Source organism: Poecilia mexicana, unplaced genomic scaffold, assembly GCF_051168715.1.
Source record: "Poecilia mexicana isolate PSO_F unplaced genomic scaffold, ASM5116871v1 scaffold_3, whole genome shotgun sequence".
Classification (NCBI taxonomy): Eukaryota; Metazoa; Chordata; class Actinopteri; order Cyprinodontiformes; family Poeciliidae; genus Poecilia; species Poecilia mexicana.
In genome coordinates, this window is record NW_028263372.1 from 33,634,306 (window position 1) to 33,644,534 (window position 10,229).

A 10,229-nucleotide genomic window follows, 5' to 3' on the forward strand; every position below is an offset into this window, starting at 1 on the left:
TGAAGCTACAATTTTCATTTGCTTCTTAAATTTGATCTTAATGGAAAATTGGCAAGAAAAAAGAAATGCATTAGATGTCCAACTTAAAAGTTCCCTCAATAGGACACAGGAAATAAAGTTAAATATGCATGCAACGTGCCTAACACTATTACTATTAGTGTCATTTAGAATTGGCTTACATCATATTGGTGTTATTATGACAATTGATTTAACAAGCAAAAACACTCAAATTTATTTGCATTTTGAACTGCAGAGTGGTCTTTAGGTGTGGCATATTATTATTTAACTATTTGAAAGTAACATCTGCAGATAAACATTGAAATTACAGTAAAAAAAAATTAGTGAGTTTAATATTTTTTGTTCTTAAAATTTGGAAGAGATGTGTAAAATGTGCAAAATGTTCAATCTATCACTATAAAATCAAATAAAAAGTTGCTCTTGGTGGCCCCTTGGTGGAGTTGGGGCACTAAGCTTCAGCTCACGTGCACAAAACATTGTTGATATTCCGCTAATGTTGACAAAATACATTTTCAGAATGCTGATGCTTCCACTAAATAAGAAATACAAAAAGTTTGTTCACTGAAAAGAAAACATGGTCTTTTCAGGCGACAAGTCATTGAAAACATGCAGCGCCATCATCCTCCTTCTACTTCCTGTCGTCTTCGTATTTTCCGCCAGTAGTAACATCTGGTTGTTGATCACATGACTGGTGTGATGCAAAATATGTGTTTGTATCGCAGTTTGGCGAAATACAGAAATTTTAATACAGCGGAAAAACTGCCTCATATTTTTGTAGAAAAAATTTGATTTTTATATTTATTTTCATGAAATCAATTTGTGCAATTTTATGGTCAATAAAGACCCAAATCTGGTTGAGAATCTCTGGCAAGATTTTAACATTGCTGTTGACATTCTCCATCCAATTAAATTGGAATTTATTGTGACGACAATAAATTGGAATTATACTAAGAAATGTATCACAAGAAATTTTCTCACTGGCAAAATATCTCTGAACTGCAGATGGCACAAACGGCGCCTTTTATGATCAAGTTTGTGCAGAAATGAGAATGATAATTTAATATCCAACAAGCTAAAAAGTTAGTTTTGTTATTCTTTGAGGGAAATCTAGAGTGGAGTGAAGGTTGAATCTTTGAAAATGTTTTTGCCTTTTGTCAGACCTTTCATTTGCCAAAAGCTGCACACAAAGAAAGCAAGTGCAGTCACATGCAATGAATTCATCAACACCCCATGTTTTTAACACCCCTGCCACTTTGAACACAAGGCATCGACCCAATCTAATAGAAAATGATGCAGCCAGGGATGATCCTTTAAAGATGTCAGCAGTAAAAGACAGAAAGAAAATGAGCCGAGGTTGGAGAGAAGAGGCCTTAAACTGGCACTCTGCTGAAATGAAATGTCGCCTCTTTGTTCCTGAGCCGCGGGGGCTAATTGGGTCCAGCGGCAGGGAAGAGAGCTGCTGCTGGGGTCTTGTCTGTCGCACCTGTTGAGTCATTGTCTCTCACATTGATTAGATAGGAAGTTGGAGTAAGAAGGCTTATGCCTCTGGGTGCGTGGCAGAAACGTGGTTCAATTTCTTTTTAGAACGCCACTGCTGGAGGTGGAAATACCATTGGTGGTAAGTGATCAATTGCGCTTAACCATTGATTAGCAGACACTAAAAGACATATGGATTAAGATTATTTTTTTCTTTTTTTTTCACACCGTCCTCGTTCTTTTAACCAAAGGCGCAATCCTTTCAATGTGCTCTGTAATATTGCGTAATATGATTGATTCACTTCTTGCCGTCAGGACTGAGTTTCTGGCAGCAGATTCTGCATAAAACTACAAAATAAGCTTACAAAATATACCTTCACAGTGTAATTTATTGCTTTTCACATAAACAAAATAAGTAACCTGGGTTTCTTGAAGTGAAGTCAGCTTTAGGCAACGTGTTCGATTTTACTCAATGTGCATAACCAAACATTCTGGACAAAAACAAATCATGACATGAAGCTTCAGCTGGCCACTTTGGCTTTGTAAAATATACCGAAGAAAATGCATTGGTACATGGGAAAATTTGTTGTTATAAGTAAAATATTCTGCCAATGGAACCAGAACTATTTTATCAATATTAAGGAATTATTGACTAAAACAAGATCCTATATGTTGCGGAAAAGTGAGTTAGTTTTATTTCAAGTGTACTTTTCAAGATTTTGTGTTTTTGCAGTGTGGACATGTTTAGAATAATCGTATCGATAATTAAATCGATTAAAAACCTAAACGACTGAATGGCTACAGATCAACATCTGACCTACATTAAACAAGCAAACCGAAAAATAAGCATTTTGCATTTATGGCTCTGGTATAACCTGATAGGTAGATGAAGAATCCCTTAGAAGTCATTTTGATTCTCCAAAACTTGAATTTACAGAATTTTATAAAAATCCTTCATGTTTACATTGTTATTAAAGACATATTTATTAGCGAATCATGCATGCCTGCATACATATGTGCCACATGCTGTACCCATACACAGCTTAAGGCTTAGCAGTCCAGCTCAGACTCTGAAGTGTGATGCTAATGATGCTAATTAATGGGCCCTGACAGCAAAATCTGTTGCTCATTGTCTCCCAATAAACAGCTTTACAGTCCACATGAGCCGCGGAGGGGATGAAGGTTTAATCTGAGGCCTGAGACAGTGAGAGTGAGACACGTCCACAGTGGAGGGTCAGTCCTCCCGGGACGCCGCTGATCTTGAAGTGGGGATTAGTTCAATTAGAGAGGCTCTGTCTGATCGAGATGCAGGCTTCGATGTGTGTGTGGTCATACTTGTGTGTTTGTTACAAAGGAGATCTTAAACCTGATTTGCTGCCGTCTACATTGATGCAGCTGGTGTGAACAATAGTCAAGATGATGCCTTTTTGCTTCCCAGTGACCTTACCCATAGATATCCATTTATTATCATAAATCTGTGAGGTAATTATTCTCATTTGTGCTTTATTATCCAAATAAATACCCGATCCATGAATATTTCAGTAAGCTTAAAGTCAACATGTTACTGAAGTAGGCATTGTTTCTACATCAGCATTAGACTTGATTTTTATTCCCCACCCAAACCAGTTTTTAGTCTTTTGATTAAAGCATCTGCTTTGTGCAACAATTTGAGTTGATCAGTAATTCATGCTTAAATGTATTTCCCTTTTTATTTTTCCCTGCAAAGTTACTTGGTTATATTATTTAAAATTGGTTCAGTTTTGCTTCTTAATAAAAGCAGTGGCAGTTTTAGTGAACATTTATTACTGTCCACACTTTCAGGTGTTTACCATTTGAATTGCCATTAAAATGATTATGAATCGTTTCTATCAAAAAACATGGACTACCATGAGAAAAAGCTCAACAAAAAAGATTTAACACATTATTTTCTGGTTTTATTACATTTTGAGGACTCTGGAGACAATAAAAATCAAAAAATTATATTGTTTGGGATATTTTTGTTGACAAAATTAAGTCAGTAATTAAGACCCCTGATGCTTAAAACACATGAACATAAAACAAAATATCCTTTTTTAAAACTCATTTTAAATTTTAAAATATTTTCAAGAAAATAGAAATTTCATGTTATTGAATCTTTCCTTTATTGGTAGTTATGAGAAAAAAATGGATTTTTCTCACCTGTATGTTTGTTTATTTGTATTTTATTTTACCAAATAATCTCTCAGTAACACCCGACTGAAAATGATCATGTGGTTCACATATTATGAACTCTGAGGCTGAATATGTGAATTTTAAGTTGTATGTGTAGCAAAGAAAATCATAACTAATGAAAACTTCTGAACAATATATAGTTCAGAAGTTTTATATACTTCCAGAGTATAGCAAAAAAAAAAAAAACCCACCAAATTTGGTCTCTTTCAAACATCTGCCTAGTAAAATATAACTAAGATATTTATAAGCATCTGAAAAGTTATTTCCAGGGTCTAACTGGCCACAAAACCAAGCAGTGGCGGGAAAGAAAACAAAACATTTCACCAAAGAAACATTGCAGATGGACAGAAACCTCTGTCTTTGTTGCAGGCTCAGACTTGAGGCTCAGACCTTTGCAATATGTTTGAGATGAAGCAGAATGTCTTCAGGAGCCGCAGCTAAGCAGCAACAAATGAAACCTCCTTTCCCTTCTCTCTGAGGAACAAAGAGTTCATTAAAAGAGCAAATAGATTATCAGTTTCTTTCAGCAGAGCGTCTTAAAGAGTCTGAAAGACCAGGCAGCTCCCAGCAGGTAGACCAAAGACACATCTGGCTAAACTGCTGCTTTTGTCTCATGAAATCAATGCTTTTTGCTTAAACTTTTCCTAAAATACGCTTGAGAAAATTCCATCTTTTAAAAGTTAGATGTGAAACCTTTGCATGCTGTTAAGAAATGGTTTCATTATGATGTGTGTAATACTCAAATAATCTGTCTCTATATTCACTTCAACACAAAGCTCTGTTGTACTCTAAAATGTTTTTTCTATGAAAATTAACTGAAAAACTGTTAAATTTGTTTTTCCATGAGCTCCATCCTGCATGTTTGCATTGGATCGACACTGGAAACAGACAAGGTAATAAAATAAACAAGTTCTGGATATTAAATCTGTTAAAGTTGTTAAAACATTTAATTCAAAGTGGCTGTTTTCTATATGCTTGCATTGCAAATTGTTATCCAGCGAACATTACACTTGGACCTGTGATTCAGCATAAAACCACATTTACTTGCGATTTGTATCATAAATGCAAAAATTTCATGCCTTTCAGATATTAGTTCTATTTAAAGGTGTCCTACTTTACTTCATGAACAGGTTAGAATAGGTCAATGGTCTAATCAAAACATGGTCATTACATTTTCTCCACTGAGCGTCTTATCACTTTAAATCCAGATAAGCTACTGCTGGCCACGCACCCCTAACTCAATGTTTACTCTCGCACATGAAAATGGCTGCAAACAGATGTGCAACTATAAAAGTGTACATCTTTAAAAAGCATCAGCAGGGCCTCCTGCACAACCAACAAGAATGCAGGAAGTTGCTTCTGGATGGCAACAACCACAAAGCACTTGTCTTTTCCAGCAGCCATTATGCAGAGCATACAGTGGTAAGACCAGCTGACCAAACGTGCTGGAGCTCTGCTTGAGTTGGTAGGCATTGGGCAGAACTCTGGTGGGGTTGCTAGGTAACGGGCTGGGTTGCTAGGTGAGGAGAATTCTGGAGGTTTTTGAAATGGGTCATTTTACTGCTAAAAAACTGCAGGGTTTTTTTTAAAGCGCTTTGTCTGTTTTAAGAAGTAGTAGAAATGCAATTGGAAGTATAAAAAAACATCCAAAATGTGACTTTTAAATAATATGTCCACCTTAAAGGGGAAAAAAATCACCAGAACATTTAATTGAATTGCAAGATTTTTTTTCCATAATCAGAAGAAAGCAAAAGTAAGAAAAGGAAAAAAGAAATTTAAAATTATGATTCCATATGTTATGTTTAAATTTTAAATAACTCATAATTTCACTCTTATTTAAACACAAATTAAGTGTAGCACCAGCAGCATATACTGCTGTGGCATTGCCAATGCAGCGGAGTTACAAATTTCTCTTGTGTTGGCCTCAGATCTTTTCATGATATGATGTGAAATTAGTTAGCTGACTTTGACATTTCCATCCTCCTAACACTGAACGCCAGCATTTATCAGGAGTTACTAAAACTACTTGTTTTCACAGCTTAGTGTGATGATGATCCTAATTATATTTTAGCATTTTTTTCTAGCAGCTTGATTTTAGAGGGATTTTCCCAGGAGAAAATTAAAACTTGAAACAGTTAAATGTGCTGGGTTCCTTTTATAGGATAATAATGGCATAATGCACAAAAGCGTCTTAGTGGATATTTGTGTTTGGATTTGAGTTTTTACCATCAGATCTATTTGCTGTCTTAAATCTCTCCTTTGTGGTGGGGCGGGTAAAGCTTAATGACTCCTTTGAACTGCCGCCATCTTCAGCAGAAAGGCTTTGGGAATGTCGGCCAGCTAACCTTTAGTCTGTTCCCACATCCAGCAACAGCGAAGGCCATGTAATACCCAGCTTTCCATTCCTGTCCAGCTCCTGTATTCTTTGTGGCTTAAACATTTTTTTTCCTTCTACACATGCAAATAGGAGAAAATTATGATAATGTAAGCAGCCATATCCTCCTGACTACCAGTAGTTCATTTTTGTCCTCTGTAGAGGACATTTCTAAACTTGAATATCTCCCACTCCCTGCATTCTACTGAATTAATTCCTTTTGGTATCTGGAGAGGACATTTAGGGCTTTTCAATGATACCACATATGAAGGGGTGGGACTTTTTTTCGTATCTTTTTCTAATACATAAAAATTGTGTTCATCAGTAATAACACATTCTATGGGACGAGACAAAGTAAGTGCATAAAACCTTTTATTACCTTACGAAGAATGTGGGATTTAAAAAAAATGGTGATTGGACAATATTTTTTTTCCTGGTAGTCAGGAGGATATGAATGAATTTTCAGAACTTAAAAAACACTTTTTTTTTAAAACAAACATTAAGTTTATAAAGAAACCCAATGTTTTTAAGGGATTTTCTTTAATTTCAAGCACAATCTAAATTAGTTTTATCTAAAACACATTTAGAGACTGCAATCTATCATGTAAATATCTGCTTTTTGTATAGCGACACATTTTTTGTGATATTTCTGTTTAACATGTCTGTCATTCACATGATGAAAACTTTAAATTAAACAAAACATTTTCACAATCATACGGAAGAGGATTAGGTCCACTGAAAAGAATTTTGACTTTAATCTCAATTTCTAGCTTTAATCTCAGCATGTTTGACTTTAATTTTGAGAGATGAAAGTCAGAATGTTTTCAGTGGCCCCAATCCTCTTCTGTAGAATTTCCTTAAAATGTGTGCACAGCCTTTTTTTTTAGACTGGATTTTCCTTATTTTCTGTATGATAAAGGAAGCTGAGCTGTCATTACTTTTATCGTTTTAAAGTTGCTGAACATGAATATTATTCACTGTAAATACATTCCAGCAGCCATTGTACAGCACATACAGTGGTAAAACCAGCTGACCAAAGCTGACTGGAACTCCACGGGGGTTGCTAGGTAACAGGCGGAACTCCACTGGGGTTGCTAGGTAACGTTGCAGTGCCCAACAAATGTGATTTAAGAAACTTTAACTTATTTCCAAAAAATTGGTTTGTTGTGTTTTTTAGCATTTGGGCTGTTTTTAGAAGCAGTGAAAACCAGATAGAAGTAAAAAACAAACAAAACAAAAAAAAAACATGGAAAAAGATAATTTTGCAAGGTAAACTCTTATGAAACCATTGAGTAAACTAAAATAACTTTCAGCCAGGAGGCAGATGGTCACATTTCCTTAAGAAAGACCATTAGTAGATTATGGAAAGATTTTGAAAGTGGTATAAAAGGTCTATCAGAGCTGGTATTGATATATGGTTAATATGAAACATTACATGGTCTGAAGGCTCTGAAACTGCAAAAATACAAGATACTGCAGGATGTTCAAGTCAGATGTTTTCCCATTTGAGAACAATCTTAAGTGATTTAAGGTAGCATATGTTAAATACTATCCACTAAGTACCAAAAAAATGACTTATCATGTAATGTGTCCTGCAAAAATGCTACCAGTCTTATCAGTAACTGTTTCAAACTCTTACATATTCATCTTCGCTTTCTACCACTGGACGTTCTCTGCAGTCCTGTGATGCATCCGGGAGGAAGGGAGATCATGTCGGACCCACCACAGTACAGAGACCTCCCTGCCGATGAGTAAACACAACTACAAATACCGCAGCTAGCTGGACAATCATCGAGTGAATGGAAGCTAATTAGCTGGAGCCTAATGCCAGTTTACCAACACCTGTATTAGCGTGCTGGCTCAGCGGGGAGTCAGGGTTGGCCAACAAGCTCTAATCCCTCATAAGCCAGAAGTGCTCCTCCTAGGAGCATTAGCATTAGCATATTCTGGTTTAGCCAGCTGTTGGTCACCAGAGTTCAGAAGAGAGGAGGAGACTTCCTCTGGGAAATAAGGGACAAAATTAATTTAAAGTGTACCTGTCTGTTCAGGTATATCAAAACTATATCTGTATTTTTCCAGATAAACGGCTGTGATAGAAAATTAAAAAGTTAAAATCAATATTAGCTTAAAACGGAGGAACCAGAAGCAGTAGTTACTATTTTAAAACCACTTATTCCACTAAATCATCTGTTTGAATTGATTGAAACTACAAGTAACAGGAGTTTTCACCACATGTATAAAATATTTAACACATTTCTCCCCTCCCCCACCTGTTGCTGTGCACTTCTGGTCATCTACCTGAAAAAACAATAATTGACAATGTCTTACAGCCGGTGTTGGTCAAGTTACTTGGAAATTGTAATTTATTAATAATTGTGATTACTTCCCCAAGAAAATAATCCATTTATTTCAATAATTACTTATTTTTAAAAGTAAGTATTTACTTAATTACTCAGATACTTAAAAATATGCATGCAATTTGCATGTTTCCCAATAAATAAGTACTACTTTTCTGGTCAAGTGTGTCTGAAATAATTAAAAATGACAATGTTGTAGATACAACTGTAACAATATGACAGAATATTAGGGACATTGTAGACAGAAGAAAGGAATAAATTTCCACCAAAAAAAACTCGGAAATGTTGAGAATAATCTCATAAATTTTCAAGAAAAACTTGTACATTTCAAAAAATTTTAAACTGAAAATTTCCAAAAATTGAAAGCTTCATACTTTTGAATCTGATTTTTTTTAAAAATTCTAGAAAATTTCAGAGAAAAAAGATTTCTAAGATTTCTTTCTAGAAAAATTTTGACTTTTTAAACTCAGAAACTTTTGAGTTTTTCTATAAAATTTCTGAGAAAATATTTTTATTTTTCGGCAGGAATGTACTCCTTTTTTCCTATTTTTCTATCTACGGTGGCCATAATACACCACTGTAGTTATAATCACTGTGGTAGCAGTAGAAATATTTTTTAGTTATCCAGCAAATAGATAATTGTTTATCATTTTGTTTTTAATTTTCTGTGTAAATACCAATACTGTGGTGTTTTGGTCGAGGTTGTGATACCGTGAGAACATCCTACCAGGCTGTGGCGAACCTAAAGCCTACCACATTTAAACATCCAGAAAACAATTATCTTCCTTCTGCCTTAATCCTCATATCATGATCACTTCGCCTTCGAGGAGCCGTGTGCGTTTTTCTGTTTCATGTCTTTGCTCCTGCGTTTCTCCTGTCCTGTCCAGCTGCCTGGGTGGTGGAGTGATTACCATTTGTGCATCAAAACAAGTGAGAGGCCAGGGTGTGTGTGTGATGGATTAGTGAGCTCTGGCATTAATATCACGACTGGACTGGCTACATTCCCTCGGTCTGCTGATAATTTGAGGGGAGGAGGAAAGCGGTTGGTCCATTAGCCCGATCTGTTTGCTTAGTAGCAGTCCGAGTCTGATCCTCTATTTTCCGTCACCTTTTTCCAAGAGGATCTCTGCTTTTGTGCCAGAGGGATGGGGAGATAAAGGATGGGCCTGAGTGGTACATTGATTCAGAGATCAGCATTCTTGAGGCTTTCTGTACTCCTACCAAACTAATCAGCGTGTGTAAACACAACGAGACACGTTGAGGGCTGCCGGCTAAAAGGCCGGGGTCTCCAGGGTTGATTAGGAAGCGCTTTTTGATGGACCACACTCAGTGTCTGTATGCTCTGCCTTGGACGCAGCTTGACTCTTGCATCACTCTGTTGTGCCTGAGTGTGGGTGGCTGGACAGACACTGATGCACACGGTTTTAAAAAGACCAGTCGGGTGGGTTTTGATGTCCAAAACGTTTGCAGAAGAGCAATCAAGGAAAAGAGAAAGTGTAACAAAATCTGTTGGAATTCAGATAACTTAATTTGAGTGCCAAATCTTTGTTCAGTTTCCTGTAGAACAAGTTTTTGACTACTTACATGGATAAAACAAAAATGGATTTGTTTGAAAAGGAATGAGTAGTTTGCCATCATAAACAGCAGCTGTTATGAGTGCTATAGTTTTTCCACAGGTCTTAAAGTGGTAAAACCAGCTGACCAAATGTGCTAGAACTCAGCTGGGGTTGCTAGGTAACGGGCTGGGCTTTGCTGGGGTTGCTAGGTAACGGGCAATGCCTGCTGGTTTGTGA